General features: G+C 33.1%; 1 protein-coding gene across 1 annotated transcript in view; it reads right to left on the minus strand.

The window, feature by feature from the left end:
* The window catches only part of kek2 (leucine-rich repeat, immunoglobulin-like domain-containing kekkon 2 protein), a 939,728-nt gene that overhangs the window by 49,325 nt on the left and 866,317 nt on the right, over positions 1 to 24,086 (minus strand). The window contains exon 4 of the mRNA XM_081759132.1: positions 11,665 to 11,741. The gene's annotated coding sequence lies outside the window, so the exon portion shown is untranslated. The remainder of the gene's footprint in view (positions 1 to 11,664; positions 11,742 to 24,086) is intronic.

Consider the following 24,086-nt stretch of genomic DNA (forward strand, 5'->3'; position numbering starts at 1 on the left):
TTATTTCTGAAATCAAAATTAGTTCTCAAATCTTAAAAAAAGTTAGGCATCCTGAGTTTAGTTAATTTTGAGTTTAACGTCCCGTTCAGCAGCGAGGCTATATGAGACGTGGACCTACTGATTAACGTGGAATCCGAACCACATGAGCTCCCGCCGGGAATCGAATCCGGGTATCCCACGCCAAAGGCGCGTACGCTAACCGCTTAGCCACGGAGGAGCTCAAGTTGGGCATCCTGTGTTTCAAGATCTTCTCATGATCGATTAGTTAATCGACTAATCATAAATTCGGTTATGCTGAGCGGGAACACCTGGGGATAAAAATTGAAGTTAAGAATCTATTTTCTGTAAGAGGAAACGAATTTCGAGGATAAATACCAGTTGATCCTGATGTCCTTACTACTTCACCTAATGAACAAAATTTGGTCAAATAAAGTAATTCAATGGACTCTTGTGTCAATTTTTTTCGACTGTAGTGGTAATTGAAATAGTATTACAAATGTCAAATTAATATTATATCGGAAACAAACAAGTGAAGACTATTAGAATAGAAGTTACACAATATGATACATATACAAAAATGTTTCCAAGAGAGATGATAAATAAAATTTAACATGCATATTCAGTAATTTAAAAAATGAAAAAAAAAATCTTCTAAGTAATTGTACCGTTAGTGGAAATGAAAACTAATAACTATGAGGACTCATTGGACATGAGAAAAGGCATCCCTAGTGTGAGAGGGAGGAGGATTCACCACATTTTATTTGTACAGTCCACACATAACTGTCTACGTTGCAAATATAATGTCAAACGTTCCTACCACTATTCAGTTTCCAATTAAACGAATATTTTAAATATGTTTCGTCTTTGGTTTATTTTCATTTATTTTGCTCAGTATTCGTTAACTATTTTCAGTCTAGTAACCCATTGGACTCATATATATATATATATATATATATATATATATATATATATATATATATATATATATGTGTGTGTGTGTGTGTGTGTGTGTGTATGTATGTATGTATGTATGTATGTATGTATGTATGTATGTATGTATATAAACATAACATTTTCTAACAATGATGATCATATATTAGTCTATATCATATTGTATGTATGAGAATAATAGTGGCATAATAAGAAAGTAATTTCGGTAAGGAAAGAAAATCTTGATTGTGAACCTAATCCTAATGTGCATAAAGACAAATTGGAAATATGTTTATCTGGTTTTGGTAGAAATTCCCCTGAATGAATAAGTCTTACCTGAAAGTCTCTTAAATATACGAGTAGCTAGCAAAGAAATCATATGTGTGTCTGGCTCCAAGATTGGATTACTAATAGTAACAAATAGCAAAGTAGAGGTGAATATCGCTCTTGAAGTCAACCAGTTTTTGCACAGTATTTGTTTTTTCAATAAATAAATAAATAAATAAATAAATAAAAGAAAGTGATATTCCAATGCATTAGAGAATTACATATAACAAACTTTTGGAATTCATAATAATTGAAGGAAAAAGGAATGAATTAATCTATTTCATTAAGGTGTGCATAGAACACTGTAGCTATGTTTATGTCTCAAAATCAAACATCAATATAGCTTCTACGCACAATAATATGTCACAACTTCCAAGTCGATATTTAATGATATTGATTATTAAATTACTTTCCGATTGTGTCAAACAATGCTGCAGAGATGGACATTGGTATACGGAATAAAGTATGTCCACTCACACCCTATTTTCTCCCTTCCTGTTATTAAAGTTGTCTTAGTCTTTATTTAAGAACACTGTAACATTTTTTTGTTTATTATTTCGATGTATCAGAATTGTAACCAACTACAGAATTGTTGCCAGGTAAAGAACTAACGTTACACCACCTGACTAAACTGACTAAACTGATTTATTTTAAGAAACTCCTTTATATAATCACTTAAACAGAAAAGCAACTTTGTATAGAACTTTATGCCTTAACTGTTATCCATTGGTTTCCTTTTACTGTATTTGGGTTGAATCATCAGCTATCCTATGTAGAGAAGTAGAAAGGCGGAAATTCAACACAGCAGACAGACAGAGACTATATGTACATAAAGGAGTGGAAAATCGAATATCTTCACCTCTAGAACATTACAAATCTTGTCTTTTGAGTATGCAAAGCGAAGTTTGAGAATTTGATGAGTTCCAGGAATGAAATTTGGCACATGTATTCACTTCAATGAGAAAAAGAGGACAAAGACGAGTTTTGGAATCGAGGGGAGAAAGTGTTTTATATATGTGTGTAAGCAGTGTAGTATGGTATGTGAGTGTGTGTCCCCGAAATACTTTAAAAGTTGTGAAAAGAGAGAGAGAGAAGCACACAACGAGACCCGAAAGCTTCACAATTTTCAACTCATCACCATTCGGGCCACAAGGTTTTCTACGGCGCTGTAATTACAGAGGTGTATAGCACGCCGAACTTAGTTTGCTTGTCTTTCTCGCTTCCTTTCTTACTAGCTTCTCACAACCTACACCTTAATGCTGTGCATCCTCTCTTCTCTTTCAACAAATCCTCAGATGTCTCGTCCTGTAGAATAGCTTCTGGGCAAGGTAGGAGCATGCCAATTCTGCTATCTTCTCATTCCACTCACTATCTGCTCTCGTTCCAAGCTAGGTGGTATTAGTATTCAGAGTTGCAAACTTACGTATGTTACAAAAATACATCCCAGCTTTCTTTAAACATTTTGTATTTTAAAGAGCTTAAATCAATATTACAATACATTCGGGTGCAATTTTCTTCTATAGGGTGGCCAGAAAGTCCTTTACACCTGTACTTATTTCATCCCTACATTAATAATACTAAATAATACTTAGGGTTGTTTCCAAAATGTTCGTATGTGCACCTCCATTATTCCTGCATAACTTAATATTCCTCCATGTCCTCCTATTATTCGCTTTACCATCTGCAGTGTATCAAGTTGGAAGGCTTCAAGCCCACTTGCCCGCACAGCATCATAATCCATATACCACTTTTTCCTGGCGTGTAATTTGATTATACCCCACAGGGCATTGTCTTGTGTCATAAGGTACGGACTTCGAAGCGGCCAAGTATAAGGAACTGGTTAATTTGGGGACCCATGTCCTATCCACTGGTCAAGGAACAGTGCGTCCTGGCATTCACGAACAGCAAGTGCGAATTAGGGGGACCCCATCGCACGGTTGGTATACAATCGTGTTGATCATACCCAGATTTTGCAGCTGTGGAATAAGCTAATCACTCAATATCTCCAGTTAATCCGTACTTCTGGGGGTCACGGAACCCTCAAAGAAGTACGGATCAAATATGTGTTGTTCAGTTATTCACGTCTAAATCATGGCATGTGGAGGATTATTCCCAATTTCTTATTAAAAATATGGGATTTCTTTGCCCATATGAAGACGTTCCTATCCCGCGAATTCTGATAAATAGCACATTCATCAGAGAAGAGAACGCACTTCCGAGCACGAATGATGGTAAAGGCCTCCAGAAGTATCCTGCATGCTACCTGCTTGCGGATAAGTCATCATCGGTTACTCCATGAATGAGTGCAAGCCTAACATGTAAGTCCATTTTCATAGGGCATTTTATTATGCTCTTTGCAATTCCAAGTTCTACAGAACGCTATCTGCACAGTAAACGTATCACTAACGCAATAACTTCTGCAGATTTTCTGTTTAGGTAGATTGATGAACTACCAGAACGAGAGGCATCTAAAACACTTCTCAGATGATTTTTTTTTCTCGCACATGATCAAAGTCTAACGATTTGGTGGCTATTTACCGAAAAATTCACGAAATCTATCCATCACCTGCGGCATATTTTCGTTGATATGCTTCTCTTCGTGGATCTACACACTTGCTACTAAGCGCTCCTCAAAAGTGAGGTCACTGGTATTTGCTATTGTTCATTAAACACGGAAAGCGAGACAATGAACCGGTAAATGCACAGACTTTATTCTCCTCCCTCCGCAGGTGATCACATGCCAGTTATGCGGCAATCGCGTGGCAAATCACAACAGGAGCACTGTTACCATATCAATGATCAGGATTGGATGTTCTATTATTATTATTATTATTATTATTATTATTATTATTATTATTATTATTATTATTATTATTATTATTATTATTATTATTATTATTATTATTATTATTATATTGCTGTTACACGTATTTTAGTTCGGGTGTAAAGGGACTTTCCATTTCTCTGTATTCTAAAATTGACACCTTGAATGTATGCAACCCAAATGGCTCTTACGATTGGTGGGTTGAATAAATATCTGGGCGCTGAAATGACTAACCGAAAGTAAATATTTATGTTCATGTACTCACACTTTTTTCAGGATTGTAACTTACTCGTAGAGAACTGTGGAACTCACGTAAAGCATGATTTCCGCTAGTACTCGATAAATTCTAATCCATACAAAACACTTTTCCTAGATCTATAATCCTGAAAAAATTCTGGAGCCACAGTAAACCATAGCTTCTGCTCATATTTTAAAGATTCTACGTTTTATTCGGTCATTATATTATTATCTTGAACATTAAAAACATTCGATTTATCATAGATATAGCACAAATCCACAAAGTGACATGCGAATAAAACAGGGTACATACTCATGAAAGAAAAGTGGAATTGTCTGATGAATAAAACACCTTTTTATGTCTTACACAGGGTTACTGATGTCGCTGAAAATAAGTGGCTGTCCAAGCCTTAATGTGATACGAACAGTCTGTTCATGCTCACTGTAGGAGAACAAGCTCATTGTAAAATAATGAGGTGTTCTGTAGATAAACACAATATTAAGTTTTCCCCCGATACTATAATATTTATTTATTTCCTTTTGGCTTCGTTAAGACATACATGTTACAACACATCAATAAATGGAAATTGTCGTTGACATGTATTACATATCATCAATAAATGGAAGTTGTCGTTAGCTGCATTACATACCATTTATAAATGGAAGTTGTCGTTCGTATGCGTTGTATACCCTAAATAAATGAAAAAGTTTTAGTTGATATGCATTACATCCCCTCAATAAATGAAAAGTTGTCGTTGATATGCGTTACATGATATCAATAAAGAGAAAGTTGTCGTTGACATGCATTACATACCATCAATAAATGGAAGTTGTCGTTAGCTGCATTACATACCATTTATAAATGGAAGTTGTCGTTCGTATGCGTTGTATACAACTTTCTAAATAAATGAAAAGTTGTCGTTGATATGCGTTACATAACATCAAAAAAAGAAAGTTGTCGTTGATATGCGTTACATAACATCAATAAAGAGAAAGTTGTCGTTGACATACATTACATACCATCAATAAATGGAAGTTGTCGGTGACATGCGCTGGATAGCCGAGTCCATCGCTCTTCTTTTGATGAGTTAAGGGCTGCTTCTACTGTTCATTGTTAGAATCACGCTAGTGATTCTTGTAAGATTGTAATGTTAGAAAGTGCATCTATCCATACCTTATTCCACACGTTAACTCTTGAACTAAAGTAAAGTTTTCAATTCTTTTCATTCCTTTCAATATACAGTTAGTGCAATTATTTTGGCCGTGTTTGTTTGTTATTCTGGCCACAATCCTTTAAAATCTCTATGGGTAACGGTGGCTATATATAGAAATTTTTGATAAGGGTAGGATTTTTAAGGGTATTAAATTGTTTCAATAAACTCCCAAAAAGCTACAACTTAACTTGTGTATGAGAGGAGATATATTTTCATATACTTGAGGTATACGAGAATATATGTGAGGCCTAGAGTATTGTTGTTGTTCGATATCAGTTAAACTCAAAATATAACATTTTTTTTTTGATAAACTGCAAACATAAAATGCTGCTGAGGTTAAAACCTCATATACGTGGGATATATAAAACCTAAGGAGTATTTCCCAACCTGGTGAGCCCACCAGGAAGTCGTGAAGAACTAAGAAGGCGGCCGAATGCTAATGACAAAATAAACTGTAGTGTTCGTAATTAGAAATGTTACGAGTGTTGTAACAAACAGCCGTTAAATTAAAACCATGCAACACGAATTAACTATTGAGTAAGCAACACGTTTTCACCAAAAACAGAGCTGGAATGGTATTGACAAATCTTTATGCAAATAAATATAAATTGGCGAGATTATTATTATTATTATTATTATTATTATTATTATTATTATTATTATTATTATTATTATTATTATTATTATTATTATTATTATTATTATTATTATTGGTAGTAGTAGTAGTAGTAGTAGTAGTAGTAGTAGTAGTAGTATTGTAACTTAATAATTTAATTCTGTATCTGAAATCGCAGCAGCGATCAGGATAAAAGCACGTATGGCCATCGAACGGTAAGGAATGACATAAAGTTTCCAGGGTTTGGAAGGGGGAGTGACTTATTCAGGTTTCACTAAGGGGGCGAGAATACCCCTGCTTACAAATGGGGCACCAGGTAAACAAGGTTAGAAACCACTGACCTAAAGAATTGCTGATTAACCATTACTAATCGCTTCAACTTCCAGCATAGATTCATTCATAAATGAATATGTTCCGTGATTGTCTTTACTCTCTTTACCAGTTTAATTTACTATAGAGCTGCTAATATCAGCGGTATTTTTCACGTATGTATTTGTAAGTACTGTCAATGATAAAAGGAAAGTAAGGAGTAATTGTAACCTTAAAATTGTAAAATACTGTATACCTCGGCATAGAAACAACTGTATACGTTCCACTTTCTTGTATTCTCTCTCTCTCTCTCTCTCTATCTCTTTCTCTGTCGCAGCCTATCAAGGTACGTGGTCAAAGCCATACGAACGACTATTAACAGGAAAAAACACATTTTCTAGTGTTATTTAATTTGCGAAAAATATAAGTCCCTAGCAGTGGCGGTCCTATAGTGACGCGATTGACTCTCCGAGTCAGAGCAATTTCTTAAAAGCATGAAGTCTTTTTCATATATGATTCTTAATCATGAAATCTTATGCATGTGAAACTTTGATATTGTGTTGGCGATTTTTAGTCATTCTTTATATCGTCCAATATTCGCTACATCAAATCAACCATTCCCATGTTAAAATCTTAACCGTTGGCAGCATTGGTTCTTACACTCCTTTACTTCTAAATGACGACTCTATATTCCATAGTATAAAGCAGTGATTCCATTTCAGGCGTCTGAGCGAAGCTAGAAAGTGGTAGATTTAAAACGGGTCGTCATGGTAACCGATATCCCAACTTCGTAGATTTTGTGGTTTCTGTATCATTACAAAGTCCTATGTACGTATTTCAATTCAAAATTCAGTGTTACCAGTTTAATTTTAGCCATTATTATAATATCAGTGAAATTTTCATTTATCCGTGGCTATAAATTAGCCATTCTAAATTTTGAATCATTCGTTAATCATCATATTCAACAAACTGAATTTCCTTACATTAGATATAGATCTTATTGCATTTTATTCTCTTCAAACACATGGTTCAATGTTTTGTAAAGAACTGTCAAAAACCGGGAATACCTATTTTGTCATATACGTGTTAATGATAAAATGATGGGTGTGAGGCAAGAACATGATAAACCACAAACTTTGCAATTGCTGCGTTTTGCAGTACCTGATAGAGAGTAACGCATACTGCTTCATTTAGCCTTGTCCGTTTAATCCTTCATGCATAGTCTTACGTGAAAAATCACCTTTCCAACTTTGAAAACGAATTCTGCAGCAGAAAACCTCTAATTTCTTATATAGTAAAATTGTGGGTTACAATGTTATTGATTCACACCCTTCAAATGAGTTCAATGATTTGATATTAGTAAAAAACAAGTTGTAATTTTAAATTGAAATAGGTTTCACCGTTTTCTTGAACAAACATTTATTTCCTTGTACTTGGTATAGTTAATTTGTAATACTTGTTTCTAAAGGACATATAATATACCACGACCTACCGCTGAGTCATCAATAACAATATGGGTCACGAGATTTTTCTATCAGAATCAAACTGAACGGTTTCATATAATTTATTAATTTTAAAGAGTGTCCTCACAAAAGCATGTATAGATTATAGAAAAATTGGAAATCAGTAGGTGAAATTTAATGAGCATAAAGGAAAGGGCAGCGTTTCGTAGCGGAGTACATGTAAATTGTGCATCATTATTTATTCCTTTTGTTTTGTTATGTAATATATTAATAATTAAACCTCTGTTGACTTCTATTGACCAATGTTCAACATAGATATTGTAGTGTTTGGTACGTTTAGTCATTTTCCTGAATTATTGGCCGTAAAAGACGTCTGGATTAAGTGAGGTATAATGGATCAGTGTATTCATGAAACACCTCACGCACGGTCTCTATACACTTCTTTCAGTGCAAAGTTGAATTTAGAAATATTTTAAGAGCCACTCTCAATTCGAACCTTGATAGATTGCCATGCAAAATTCAAGTTTCATTGCCTCTGGAAATATATTCGGAAAATGAATTTCTTTCATGCCGAAGAATTGAGATCAGCATAGAGCATAATTCAAAATGCCAATTTCTTTGGTACTCGATCAACTTGTTCATCTTTCCTCTTTTTTCCTTTTCTACAAATGCCACGCTACAGTCGAATGATGAACGCTTCGTTTCTCTGTGGCATCTCATGTGGTCTTCCACATACCTGCTTCGTTTATCAGCTTCAAATCGCAGTTACAAACAATCTAATAATATTCACGATCTTTCCTATACTTCAAGCATAATTCAGAGCGACTGAATTTTCGCAACCAACTTTCTTGTATATTCGCTGACATTGCTTTCAATTAACTTTCACTTTCATTAATGTTTGGGTTCCTATGTAATCAAATTTAGATGCGTTGAAGTAGATTTTGTGAAAATGGTGTTCTGGCTTCTTACCCTTTCAGGCATGAAAATAAATGGAAGCACAGATATACGAAGGCTATCTAGAAAGTCATTTAAATTCCGACAGAGTGGTGCTAAGGGCGGGGCAGGCGTCACTATTTAGTGTGCACTTATCTGTGAACGTGTGAAGTTTGTGTTGTTTGTTCATAATACATTGTTAACATGAGTGTTCCGATTGAAAGTCCTGCCAGTTATGAAGTGAATTCTGTCATATGATTTTTGATGATGAAAAATACCAAACCGATTTACACTCATCGGCAACTGTTAGACGTTTACGGTAAATATGTGTTGAGTGAAAGTAGAGTGTTGTGTTGGTGCCTCGTGTTTAAAGGTAGCCGCACAAACATTTAAGATGAGAACAGAAGTGGGCCACCGAACACTGTGACAGATGAAATTGTCGCAAAAAATGAATGGCAAAATTCGTGAAAACCATGTTTTGCGAGAACATAGTCCTTATTTGAATTTTTCAAATTTCACGTAGTTTATTACATGAAATTGTGATTCAGAAGTTAAGCTACGATAAGTTTTGTGTCAAATGGGTTTCGAAAATTTTGACAGAGAAACACAAAACTCAGTACCCTTCTAAAATTTCCTTGAAGCCTACAGCAAATATTACAATTACATTATATATGTATCGTTACTATGAACCAAAGTTGGGTTGATCATCTTAATTGTGAAACAATAAAAATAATCCATGAAGTAGGGACACATAACTTCATAAAAAATGCTTGCAAACCATGTCTGCAAGAATACTTATGTCTACTGTGTTTTGAGATAGGGAAAGTGTACTGCTAGTTGACTTTTTGTAACTTGGTGTAACAATTATCTCTGAAAAATGTTAAATGTTACAAAAGTTGTGAAGAACAATTAAAAAACCGGGAAAATTGTCTAAAAAGTCCAACTGTTTAATGACAACTACCGCCCGCACTCGGCCAGACGAAGTCACAAACTCTTACATGCTTTCATTGGGAGGATTTCGACTCTTCGCCATATAGTCTGGATCTCGCATCAAGTGGTACTACTTGTTTCCCCACATGAAAACCTGGCTAGTAAGGCACTGCTTTGCTGACTGAGCAAATCTCCATAGTGGTGTACAGGAATGGTTGAAGTCATGGGCGGCAACATTTTATGACAATGGACTTTGTAAGCTTGTTCGCTGCTATGATAAGTGCGTAAACTTGTACGATGACCATGTTGAAAAGAAACGTAAGAGTATCACTTCCAAACGTATATAATAAAGAATGTTTACTTTCACTTGTTTTCTTTTATTCCGAACGTGAGTTACTTTCTGCTTTGCTCTCATACTTCCAATGACGTGTATATCTACATATTGCTAAACATGAGTTTTTTGAATTATATTAATAAGGCATACAGCCCGCATGAGTCAAAGTAAAATTACCCGGACTAACACATAAATTTTTCGCAACCAACCTAATATAGCACGGAGATATCCTGTTAGTTGTGTAATCCATCAAACACTCCACAAAAATAGCCACTTCGTTTTGGTTACGCAAATGATGCTGGATTCAGTCGCGGGCTGGCACTTGTTACTACTCATAGATCTTACTCAATTCGTTTGATAGTTGCATAACTTTCTTACTAAAAGCAAGATATTTCAGTAATTTTAACATTATATCTCGGATCCAATTTAAGCCAAAGAGACAAATACTCGTATTACATAATTTAGTAATACGCTTTCTAAAAGATTAAACATTCTATTAACTTGGTAATACGTATTTTACCAGGAAATCAACTACGATTACATGAATTCTTCAATCTTTTGTCGTTACTATAACTTAAAAATATAACTTGTGTGTTTCACTTGAAGACAATAATGGTGCTGAAATAACTGGAGGCAAATTCATCAATATACTGTCATTAATTCATCAAGATATAGTGTGTTTATGGTGAAATATGATATAAATTAATAGAATTCTGGAAAAGAGGGAAACATAAAAACAAAGATATGAAATCAGTCATGAACGAGAAAGGATAGATTTTAATATATATATATATATATATATATATATATATATATATATATATATATATATATATATATATATATATATATATATATACATAAATCTGAGATATTATCTTCTTAACGTGAATTTACTTACTTGTATGCCAGGAGTAGAATGACAAGTTCTTTATTATTTCACCAGGAAAATTAATATGGAAATATTGTATATTATGGAATTGTAGTAGTGAGATAAGCTAAAGGTTTCAATTACTAATATTTTATATAATGAATAAATTTAATACTTATAATTTTAATATACAGATACCATTTACATGCGTAAAATAATATTCCTTTCATATAAGACAGCTCTGAGTTTCTGTGGTGTCGGTCAACGAAACACAGCCTTCATAGAGCGATTTTGGAGCTAATGCAGAAAGGTAATGTAAAGAAAACGGTAAATGGACAAATATGTAAATATGTTGGCTGTAGGGATTTTATGGAGAGTGCCTATGAAACATGAAAATGTATTTTAAGAGTGTTGTATTCGTTCAGCCATAAAATGGATTTTCCTTTTTCCTGCGTTGCCCGGAGCAGTATTACATAAACAACCCAAGACCGAATGGAGGTGAATAGTATTGAGGTTAATCCAAAACACACCGCCTTGCATTCAATGTATTTTTACTTTCAGGGAACACTATGTCTATAGGTAATAATAACTCTACAAGGAAAACTCTACAAGAAATATGCAGCATAGAAACTAGTCACTATTGTCTTACATTGTGATGAAATATTTAAAAACTTACCATAAGAAAACTGTTCTAATTTCTATCCTTTGTCCTTTATAGAGAAGTGATTTCAGCAAATAACGCTCTCAAAGTGCCTACGAAAGATAACAAGAGACACACTACGTTAATATTCAAATAGTATTCACTAATTATATGCAGTAATATTACTGAAAATTTTCAACATATATGTTACAATTTTTCTACAGCATTACAGTACAGGTTGTCCGTGATTTGTTTTTAAAAAATCAGTCAATACTTAACTTTATCTCTTTACATACAACGTTCTGTAACATAATTATCCTCTATGATCACGAAAGGTACTTTAAACACATTATGTTGATAGATGACAAGATTATATAATATCGTGCTCCTCTTTTTGTAAAATACGTACCACTGAAGTTTCAACATACAATCTGTATGCTCGATTTCCTTTTAATATTTTTATTTTTACAAAATATACATTCTTAATAGTGTTACGTATTATTATTTCAATAGTTTCAAGTAGTTATTTAAATATTAAAGAGTGTTTTGATCAATTAAGCTAATGCAATCTATCTCCATTTTACAGTTTCTGAATTAATAATAGCAGTGTTAACAGCCCATTCCTACACATACTGTTCACAGGTTAAAGAAAGGGCAAATTAGTTATATTGTATACGAAACAAATTGTGGCGCAAAGAAACTTAAAATGTTATTATATACAAAATATATATTTCCGTTACGCTACTAAAAAGCTGAACTAAGTACAATATACATCAATAAATAAAATTTCATTATGCCCTCTGTAGGAAGTTCTTAATATGATTGTTAATTTTGATACATTTTATACATTTATAATCTTTAATAATAATAAAAAATGTGTGTGTCCGTCTGCCTTTCATCAAATTTCCGAATAGAAAGAAGTGACCTTGAAGAACCAAATCTACTACACATTTAGATCTTTACTAGTTCGAATCCTATAAGAAGCCTTATTTTTCTATTTTCGGCTCGGAGGGAGTAAAGAATTGAATTTGCGAGGTGAAAATGTATAGGAAAGCGAATGTGCATTTCTCGCAGTTTCTAATAACGCCTTGTGTGTACGCAACCTTCATTGCAACTTTCACGGTAGTGCTGTCTTACATAACATCAAAAGATAAATACTAGAGAATGGAGTGAGAGCTTGTTTTCCTTTCTTTTAATGGGTATTCTGAATTACGAGTCGGCAACGACGAATACTTCTGGTGGGTTAATCACTGCTGGTGGGTTAATAAACATTTTTCAATATCCATTATTATTATTATTATTATTATTATTATTATTATTATTATTATTATTATTATTATTATTATTATTATTATTATTATTATTATTTAAATAGAGGGCAAGAGTGAATTGATAGATTTAGAATCATGGTTATCAAACATATAAGATCTGAGTAACTATTGAAATAGAGAGTTTTAGAATTATAACAACTTGTGACTCCAACATATTTATGCTCCCCCACTCTCACCAAAAGTTCTGTAGCTTGCTGCGAGTCTGGCTGTAAATGTACTTGTTTTCGAAATCCATTGAAAAAATAAATGGAATCTTTAAGTTAACGTCCCACGGTTATGCCGGCTAGGCTAAAGGAGACGGTGATGATGAGACATGAATGAAATAGTAGAATGAAGAAAGTGGGAGGAAACGGAAGAACCCTGAAAATTTCACGCACATGGTGGTTGTCCACTACAAAGCTTACTTAGCGCGAGGTGGGATCGAATCAGGGATCCCATGCGCCAGAGATGAACGCTCTACCATTGAGTCACCGCGGCCCTCGAAATCCGTTGTGTAACTTAACTTTTTTTCTTAAGTGTTCCATATCTAAATATTTCATCTTTCATTATCCCTCGCATTGAAACGTAAGGACTACATCAGAAACATATTTCATGGTTTAGCTCATTAAAAACTAACCTTTGTCAGCACAGAGGCTATATGCGATGGGGCGGGTACTGTTTAAGTTAACAACTGACCTACTGCTTAAGTTTATATCCGAAATAAGGACACCCTCCAGGAGTCGAACTTGAGTCTCGCGCACAGAAAGCTTTTATGTTAACTACTTGGCTATCAAAGAATTTGGGGTTATTGTTTATATAATAGTAGCCATACTACGTGATTTGTAACATAGTCAAATATACGATCTAAGGATTCTCTCACATATGCTCCATACATGATGAGTTATGCCTACTTACAGGTAAAGGTAGCAGAATGCTAAACAGACACCAGCAAGACTGGTTATAAACATCATATGTGTTGATTTACTGATAGTTTTTCAAATAATAAATTTGAGTGTAGTTTCAATACTGTACAGACAACTATATTATCTCTATGTCAACGAAAGCTCACTAAACTTTCCTCAACTAATTTCTTTAGTTATTGATGAAAGAACATTATGAAATTGACTTTCCACTTTTGCTGTTGAGACTGTACGAAATACTTGAGAAAGAACTTTAAGTATATTTTAATAGATAAAACTTAATAACATCAACACAAATTTGCATTTGTGTTAGTTTCATTAAGTAGCTATGATAAATCAATAGAGAAACAGTGAAAAGAAATGGTTTTGCCCGAGAAATGGCCTATATGTTTCCACGTACTCAATGCATGTTTATTCATTTATTTCGACATTAATCTTGAAGACCAACTACCTTGGAGGTAAGACAATGTAATGCGGACCGACAATGTAAAAGTTTCTCTTGCATGATGACCTATATACATGCTAACTACATTGAAAAGAAAATGTAGGTAGCGTACGTAAAAACATAGCTTACACGTGTTAATCCTGTGGTTTTTGGATATAATGTACACCCCTTTGCAACACTCTGCAGCAAACATATAACTGAAAATATATGTTTTATATCTACTTTCTGTATAAGTGTTCCGAATAAATGTACTTTCTGTATGAAAGAAACAACTGTATATAGACAGTCAGGATCTCACATACAGATGGACGTACATAACATATAGCTGATGTATGTAATATATGGAAGACTGCTAGACGTCTTACATTCTGTAGCGGCATGATTTAATATCTAAGCGGGAAAAAGGTATTACGCATACGGACAACGTACATATTTTCGTAGTAAACATAAGGATTCCGTATATTTGTACAATATGCCGCTGTACGGGTATCGGATTTTTTTCAATGTACCCGTATTTAAGATTCGTTCAGAGTTTGGAGTTGCTGGTAAAAGTAGCTTCCATCCTCCATAACTTAGTGTTTCATGATGACGGAACTCACACGAACTCAAATTCTAAACCCAGTGAGAGAAGACTGAACGCATTACGGTTGTTCGAGTTTGACATTAAACTGTAGGTTCACATCTCTTATAGTCTCTTAGCTGAAACGGGGCGCTGAACTTCAAGAAAAAAGTCCAGAAATGAAAAATTATAATAATCTACTTAACAAAATATCTAATTTCATCAAAGATAGGTTAGAAGATACATACACAGAACTGAAAAATAAAGATGATTTTTCAACGATATCAGTAAATCAGCACACTCGTAGAATCGTTCTCTCTCAAATTTTCTCTTAATCCAATAGTTTTGTTTTGCAACAAGTATTTTCAGGAAAAGTGCATCATCATCAATGAAGAATCGCAATTCCAAGCGATACTAATATGATATATAAACTGAAAGGTTGAGAGAGATCTTGCTTTTTTTTTATGAGATTTTCTGGACTGACGTAATTTTCCTAGAAAAGCTGGCAACCAGAGATATAATTATGATGCTTATTGCTTCACAGCTTGATCAGATCAACATAAAATAAATGCTCTTCTTTTCTATTATTTGGTTGTTTAATTTGTGCGTATGTTGTTTATAAGCAATGGTGAAATGTAAGATGAGGCCTACAGTTTAAGATGAAATCATGACTTCTTTAGTGTATTCGATTCATTCCCATCACGAATGAAATATCATGCTCCAAACGCTGGCGGACTAGGCACTACACCAGTAAGGAGGACTGCCAATAACAGAAATGCCAGTTATATTTGGATTTCAAGATGTGTTGAAAACAGGTGAAGTTAAGCCTTGAGAGCAGTATAAACGGAATATTTCCGCTTGAAATCGGAAGTGTTAGGGTCCACTAATAGCATGGTCTCTCGTGCTCGAAATAAAACGTATTGCGATGCTTTCTTTCATGCGTATACGTAAAATTTACCGCTACAAAATGCACCGCACTACGAAGTATTCCGAACACAAGGAACCGTAGATCTGGTGCTATTTAATACTTTAGACTTCCCTCCGAAGAATTCTGGGTCCACTACTGTCAAGGTTCACATTTTGCCTACTTTGAACCCATCTAAAAATTAAAGCATATCTAGTAATTCCATAAGGGGCATGTCTGTGAATTACACTTTAAGAAATCCTTTGCTTACGCATTGCACATTGCTGAAACATGCATTTTTAGATGACATATGTATGACTTCCCTCACTCAAATATTAACTTTCACCTCACAGTTTATTGGGTTTGAAATAATGCATGTTGAAATGTAGCCTTAACTCCTAAAGTATGCACTTTTCTACACAGGTGCATAAGAATTTTTTTCCTTATGTTGATATGTGGAATCACTTCTTTCAGTTTGTTCGTATAATTTATTAACACCCTGTATATAATCAAAGTTGGAGTGAAAAATGACAGTTGCACCGAACAGCATATTTAGGCAAAACTTGCAGGTATGAAAACTAGGAACATATTATTCAGTTACGTATTTACAGATGAGTCAAAACTTTCCGTATAAAGCATCCATGTGTCTAATGACCTAAAGAAAATACGTGTAATGACTCGTTATGCTTATATGCCACTGGCATTTGCACGGAAACCTTTGAAGCTCTTGCCTTTATCGTAACAGTAATATTGACAAAGCCATACGCACTGGTCTTACCCTTGAGTAAATTACACTTTTGCTCATTATAAACTTACAACCCCAACAAAATGACAGAACTGGGAAAGGACTGCGTATGTACTGGACTTGTATGTAGGCTACTTCCTGTACATTTTAATAATATTTTATAGTTAAATGTACTCTTGACTTGTTAAAATATAAATAAGCCGATATGTTGATTATGATGAAAAATACATTTGTTCCTGTGCCATATGTATTATTAGTGATGTCATTGGACTTATATACCAATTCGTAATAAAAATGTTCAGACTCAGAAAACAGCAAATATAGTACTTTTTATTTCCAAAGGGATCAAGCCTAAAACTTTAAACATCCGTACCAAGACTAATGGTATTTTTATGTACAGTGCTTTCAAATATGAGCCATAGTATAGCATACAATGGCCATAGTATCACGTCCCTGAATTAACATTACTACAGCAGTTATTTTCCGAAGCACAGATTACTTTTCGACATATTTTTCGAAATTACTTTCTTTGGACTAATGCCCTTTCAGAACGGAAATATTCATGTATCAAACAACACATATGTAACATATAGAATTGACAAGAAAACAAAGTGTCCCTACAGTTCTCAATGTACAATTTTAACATAAAATTATTGCCTTTCGCATAGTTATAGAAAAATAAAAACAATAATTTTCGTCCTCCATTTTATTTTAAAATAATCAATCACAAAGGAAAGTAGGATTGTATGCGACCGACAAAACTTATATGATAAACAAAACAGTTACGTGTCGGATGGTCTCGGATAGCTTAGTATGCATATGAAGTATGACATGTAGATCGAAAGTTATAGACCCTCAAGGTTGGGATTTAGTTTAGACTTAGTAACTACCCTTTTCCATACACAAAAATATATCTAATTTCTATCAGAATAAAAGTCATGGTTCGCACTTGTTAAACATTAATATGAGACACGTGAGACTTAAGTGATGTCAGACTGCTAATTAACTATGTGGCAAAAGCAATGTCTGCTTATAATAAAGATTTGCTTCGAAAAAAATCAAAGATGATCGCTTTCCCGCAATAGGTAAGTTTGTTCATTCTGTTTGCCATACTATATCAACAAAAATGTATTCAAAAACGAATGAGAAACAAATGTTATTTATAGTAACTCGTAATGTTAATACAGTTAAGGTTGCTTTCCGTCCCGAAATAGGTGAGACCCAATTTTAAAAGAATTTCCAGTGTCCCCCGTATATGAATAAAAGAGATGCATTTTATGGTGGGATGACATTATTTTAAACACTTACAAAATATACAACATAAATTCTTAATGATATTCTTAAATTTTGAGACATGGGTGTACCCATGTCTGTCACTATATCAATGTGGTTCTATCGCTATTTGTGTGTGTGTGTGTGTGTGTATGTGTGTGTGTGTTGGCAACATTGACTTCACTGGCAATTATGTTACTTTTTGTTTGCACCGGTTCAGTAGTTCATAATTTCTTGTTGAACCAACCACCAATAAGATGACGTTACGAGTTTTCCATTTTGTGTGAGGTTTTGATGTTATTGTTCTTATCATTTAAGTTTTCATTGTATTTTTTATTCCTGAATTCTTTCTATTATTGTTAATAAATTGTTTCATGTATAAATTTGGGTATGAGGATCAAGTTGATCTATGTATGTTTGATAGGTGTGTCTCGCTTTAGGCTCACCAAAAGGTGACAAATCTAATTACAGCAGAGAAACAAGTGAAGATTGTTCACATAATGGATACTTTTAATTTAACATGTGTCTTGTAACTGTTGTTAAGTGGTAATTGGAACGAAACTCAGGAAGTGTTAATTTACTTGCTCTTCACAGTTTTTTTTTTTTTTTTTTTTTTTTTTTTTTTTTTTTACAAAAGCAAAAATAACTTTTACTGCATCAAGAAAGCTATTAACCTCTTATAAACAAGAATGATGTCATACTCTGTAAGTAATTTAATTAATTAAAGTACTAACATGTTAACTTTCTGCTATATTTTAAAGAATTTTTAAATATATGAACTTTAATGCTGCTCAATGTAACATAGTTAACACGTACGCAAAAAGTATTCGTTCTATGCTAAACCTGTATCATTATGCATCATGGTTACTAGAGCAGCGAGGAAGAACATGGGTGACAGAAAATATCTATATTTTAGTGTTCTTATGGAAAAGGAGAAAACTTATTTGGAGCATATAGTGCGTAACGCGAGAAGTTAAGTTGCATGATGGAAAAAAAAGAAATATTTTGAAGTGAATCCATCCGAGCCAGACACCCTTCACTACAACGCTCTGTCACATTACGTAATTGGGAATAATATCCTGTATAATAGAGGAGGTGCGGACGTTAGGAGGAGAAAGGGAGGTGTTCGCAACTAGATGAAAAGGAATGTCGTACGCCAGGCTTTTAATTACAGTTTTTCGCTTCAGTACACAGAACATGGAAACGCATTTGCTCAGTTCGACATAACACTAGCAAAAAAAAAAAAAATGTAAAAAAAAACTCGATTCCAAGGCCCCTTTTAATTAGACGCTGGCTGTCGCTGTGTGCAACAGCGTAGGCATATGAACAATAGAAGCTATTTTTTAATTGTTCCACCAGCTCTACCAGTAATTTCGTTTTCGCAATCTCGAAATACGATACATCATATGCTAACAATGTGTGCATTGACTTGAGGAATGAATAAAAAAGTGTGTAGAACATTTAAGAAATTACAGAAACATTTTTTTATATATATTTTTGTGCCATCGACGTCTTTGTTATTTCATTTTTTAATTAGGAATATGGCGCTTGTATAAAATGCATACGTATATATATAGTCATATGTATAAAATTCGTACAACTGCATATGCCAGTAACACCTTATGTCTTTTATACGACCACATGATCCTTTTAACATGTCTATTTTCCTATACTTCACTTTTCCTGCATACTCGTTCAGTGAAACTGCTTTGAAACTATATAAAAAAAACTTACATCAGGTATCTGCATCTTCTTGCCACATTGATGGACACGAATAACATTTTAGGGTAAGGTCAAGCAGAGAGCACATCATAGCTCGCAGCTATCAATACCAAGGTGGAGATCGTAAATGATGGGTAAATGATGGGTAAATGCTCATACCTTATCTACTCTTATCTTTGCTGCCAGTTCTCAGTTGGACTTAGGCTAGCTGAATATTCACCTGAGAACAGGACACCACAGCCGAGACATAGGGAAGCAGAAGAGTATGAGGAGATAGAGATCTGTGTTTATTGACCGTGATGGAGAGGATTCTGTCTAACACGTGCTAAGGTGAGTATGCAATAAGAGAATTGTTCACAACTTCCTGGTTGTATTGTGCTTCTGTTTGGCTGTGGTCAATATGAGGCTAGTCTTAAAGTCTACTATTCTGAACGCTATGGCGTGCAGTTTATAAGCGTAGCTTACCAAAGAACGCTGATTAATCTTTTCATTTTGTTATATACCCAATTCTAAAATATCTTATGAAGTTATGTCTCTTATTCCATTTTATAGTAACATATTCTTTATATCGAAACACAAATCATTATACATTCACATTCTCCTGGAAAGGTACGGAAGCATACAGAAGGCATTGCAGAATGATGAAAGGACAAACCGAAATGCAAGCCACTACATTCGTAGTTGCAAATGTTAAAACAAGCTATCTGTGAATCTCGTAGTGTACCGTAGTAATGTTAAGTTGAGATCATCTCCGGAATATAAAATCTAATTTAGATCACATGTGTTTGTTTCTTTCTTCATAGCAAAGACATTGATGTAGCTGCCTTTACATTGCGACATCTTATCGAAGCATCTTCGGTATATCTTCAGCCTTACTTCAAAATGTACCTTAATCTACAAACACAGAACTTACGCAAAACGACTCACTTACTTGGATATTTTTATTATGCTTTTAAAAGTGTAGGAAAATGTAGTGATTGATTGCAAGGAATGTAAGAGCACATTAATCAAGATTATCTTTAAGTAAAATGTTTATACTAAAGTTCCAAATGGAAAGACAATATCTTTTAAGTGTAGCTACTATAGCTCCTAATATAAAACGCCAACCTTCAAGTAATAAACAAAATTCAGAACATGTAGTTCCACTAATTACACAGGGAACTTTAATGTACATAGATGATCAAATTACTACTATCGAAATCTGAAAATTACATCGCAGAAGACTCATATTCGATTCATTTCTGAACAACTTACCCTTGGCGTCAAATCCATTTTTCATGTACCTTATACATCAAATACTTCCATTCATAAAATACGTTGGATCTTACATCTCCAATCTCAAAAGACCTTCTTATCCTTCAATCATTACGCATTTTACTTTCGTAATTTCCAATACCATTCTCTCTCATTTTACTCTTTAAAATATCTTTCAAAGCCCTCTATCGGAAAAATTTGTCACATCATTAATTCTTAATAATTTCTTCTCACGTGATAATTAACTATGCTATGATAATATATTAGAAGTACATACAGATATAGATAATAGTGGAGTAGCAACTTTTCTTACAACGACCCCAACATGTTGCTATGGTCCCTTCAAATTATCTTTTTTACTCTCATATAAATTAGATTCTAAATTCATATACGATTTCGCTTACTAATAGTGGTTCTTCCAACCTCCCCATTTGGGATCGATCGTAATTTCTTGACTTATTTACAGTTCATAGAATGGGTATACTTCTTTGATTTCTCCCTGTTTCGTTCCAATCTGCCTTTAATATCTTCAGATGTAGCTATCACATTAAATACGTAAGCACTTGTTGCTCTCTTGTGATCCCGTTTCAGGATGGGGTATGTTACAATATACTTGCAGATTTCATTAATATCAATGGTTTAAAATCAATAAATGATGTAAGTAATGCAAATGGTTAAACGTTAGATTTGGTGTTAACTAATTTGGAAAAAGAAGCGATAAAATTATTTAGAATTTACAATCCATTTGTTAACGAGGATATACATCACCCAGCTTTAATGCTGGATGTGAGTTTTAAAATTAAGAAACAAGAAACTAAAAATGAATATGTTTCCAAATATAACTTCCAAAAAGCTAATTTTCTACAAATTTATACAATGCTTAGGGAAGAAAAGTTTGAAATGCTTGACAATTGTGACAATGTTGATGAGGTAATAGATTATTTTTATTCAAATAAATGTTTGATAAAAATGTACGGAAAATGATATCTTCAACTAAAAATAAATACCCATGTTGGTTTGACAATGAGTTAATTGGGATAATTAAACAAAAACAAATACTTCGAGAGAGAATGAAATATTCAGAATATGATAAAATAATGCTTAGACAACTCAAAAAACAATCTAAGAAAATGATGAACAAAGCATATAAGAAATATATAAATAAAATAGAGCAAGGGTTGAAGTCAAATATAAAATGTTTTTGGAATTTGTTAAGTAGTAAAAACGTAAATACTAAAAATAATAATAATAATAGAATAATGCCATATGAAGAAAATGTATTGGACAAAAATAATTCAATTGCAAATGGCTTTGCTCACTTCTTTAAATCAGTTTATGAAGATTCAGATGGTTGTAAAATTAATAATCTGAATCAGTTAAACTGCTTACTTCCACACACGTTAGTATTGAATTTCGTTACTGTTGAAGAATATAGAAAAGCAGTTGAGAAACTCAAGCCGAAAAAAGCTAGTGGCCCAGATGGGTTTTCTCATTAGATACTGAAAGCTTGTCCAGAAGTATTAGACAAACCTCTATGTATTATTTACAATTTAATAATAAAGACTATGACTATTCAACCTTATGGAAAAACTCGTATTTCACCTCTCTTTAAATCAAGAGATGTTAGTAAGATTAAAAATTACAGACCAGTTGTAATTTTATGTGCTCCGTCTAAATTATTAGAACATATTTTTTATAATCGTATTCTTGCTCATGTAAAATCATATGTTGATTTTAGGCAGCATGGTTTCTTCCCAGGAAGGTCAACTATTTCCAACTAAATGACGTATACGCAATATATATACATACATAGGAGATACATAGATGTATTATATAGAAGATCAATTGTATATTCCATATATTTTGATTTTTCTAAAGCTTTCGATAAAGTTAATCATTCAGTTCTATTGCTAAAGTCATCTAATAAAGGGTCTTCAATTCAGTTCCTGTCTCTGTTGAAATCTTATTTAGTAAATTGCACTCAATTGATAGTTTACCATAATTTTGAGTCTGCTTAATTTGTGGCAACTTCAGGACTACCACAGTGTTCAAATCTAGGCCCATTATTGTTTTTGATTTATATTAATGATTTACCATCAAGGGTCAAATTTGCGAAATGCATTATGTATGCAGATGATATAAAATTATATGGAGAAATTGAAGGTAACGATAATATTATTGCTATGCAAAATGACGTTGATTCAAGTCATAAATGGTCAGTTGAAAATTATTTACAGTTTAATATTAAAAAGTGCTTGTATATGATATTTTCAACAACAAAACGATCATATAATAAATGCTAACAATAAACAAACAACAGCTAAATAGAGTGAATATGTGTAAAGATTTGGGTGTGGTAATGGATGATTGTTTGACCTTCAGGGCTCATATAAATGAAGTAAGAAATCAAGCTTATAGAAAGTTAGGTTTTATAATTAGGAATGCTTTTGATTTAAATGACATTAACTGCTTCAAATTAATGTATAACACATTAGTTGGAAGTAAGCTGGAGTATGGTTCTTCTGTATGGTTTACATCTTGTAAGTTGAATTGAAGTAAATTAGAAATGATTCAAAATAAATTTTTACAATTTCTTTACTTTAAGAAATATCATATGTCTGCGCTAAGATTAAGGATTTCATACTCCAATTCATTATCTGAATTTCGATATATTAACCTTGAGGATAGGAGTGTAATACACCAGCAAATTTTGTTATATAAAATTATAAACCATAAGATAAATATTTCAGAATTTTGGAAAATATATAATTTAATGCTGTTGGAATTAGAAACAGGAATAGAAATTTATTTAAATACGATATTCCTAGAACTGAAAAATTCAAGAACTATCCTTTAGCACGTTTGTGCAGATCATATAATGTCCTATCAGCAAAAAATCCGGTTTTGGATTTAGGCATTCCCTTCACAACATTTATAAAAATCAAAAAATCTATAAATAAAAATTCAAATGGCTAAGTATGGATATTATATTAGTATCCTTGTAAAATTTGAATTTAGAATTATTTAACACTCTTCGTTGTTGATATAATGTTATTAATAAAATTTAATTTCTCCTACATGAATATTATATTTTTAAATTACTGGATAGTAGATTTTTGTATGTGTGCAACGATTGACCTAGATTACATTATTTTATTGTATTGCTTATTAATGTATATCTAATTTGTGTAAGCAGTATTTGTAAGCCTTCTTTTATTGGGGTTTTTTACTCTGTTGAAGGCATAAATAAAATAAATAAATAAATAAATAATAAATATATCTAATAAGATTTATACATCATGCACGTAACTCACATTTACATCCGTT

The sequence above is a fragment of the Thermobia domestica genome, chromosome 5 (genome assembly GCF_964235325.1).
Source record: "Thermobia domestica chromosome 5, izTheDome1.hap1.1, whole genome shotgun sequence".
Lineage (NCBI taxonomy): Eukaryota > Metazoa > Arthropoda > Insecta > Zygentoma > Lepismatidae > Thermobia > Thermobia domestica.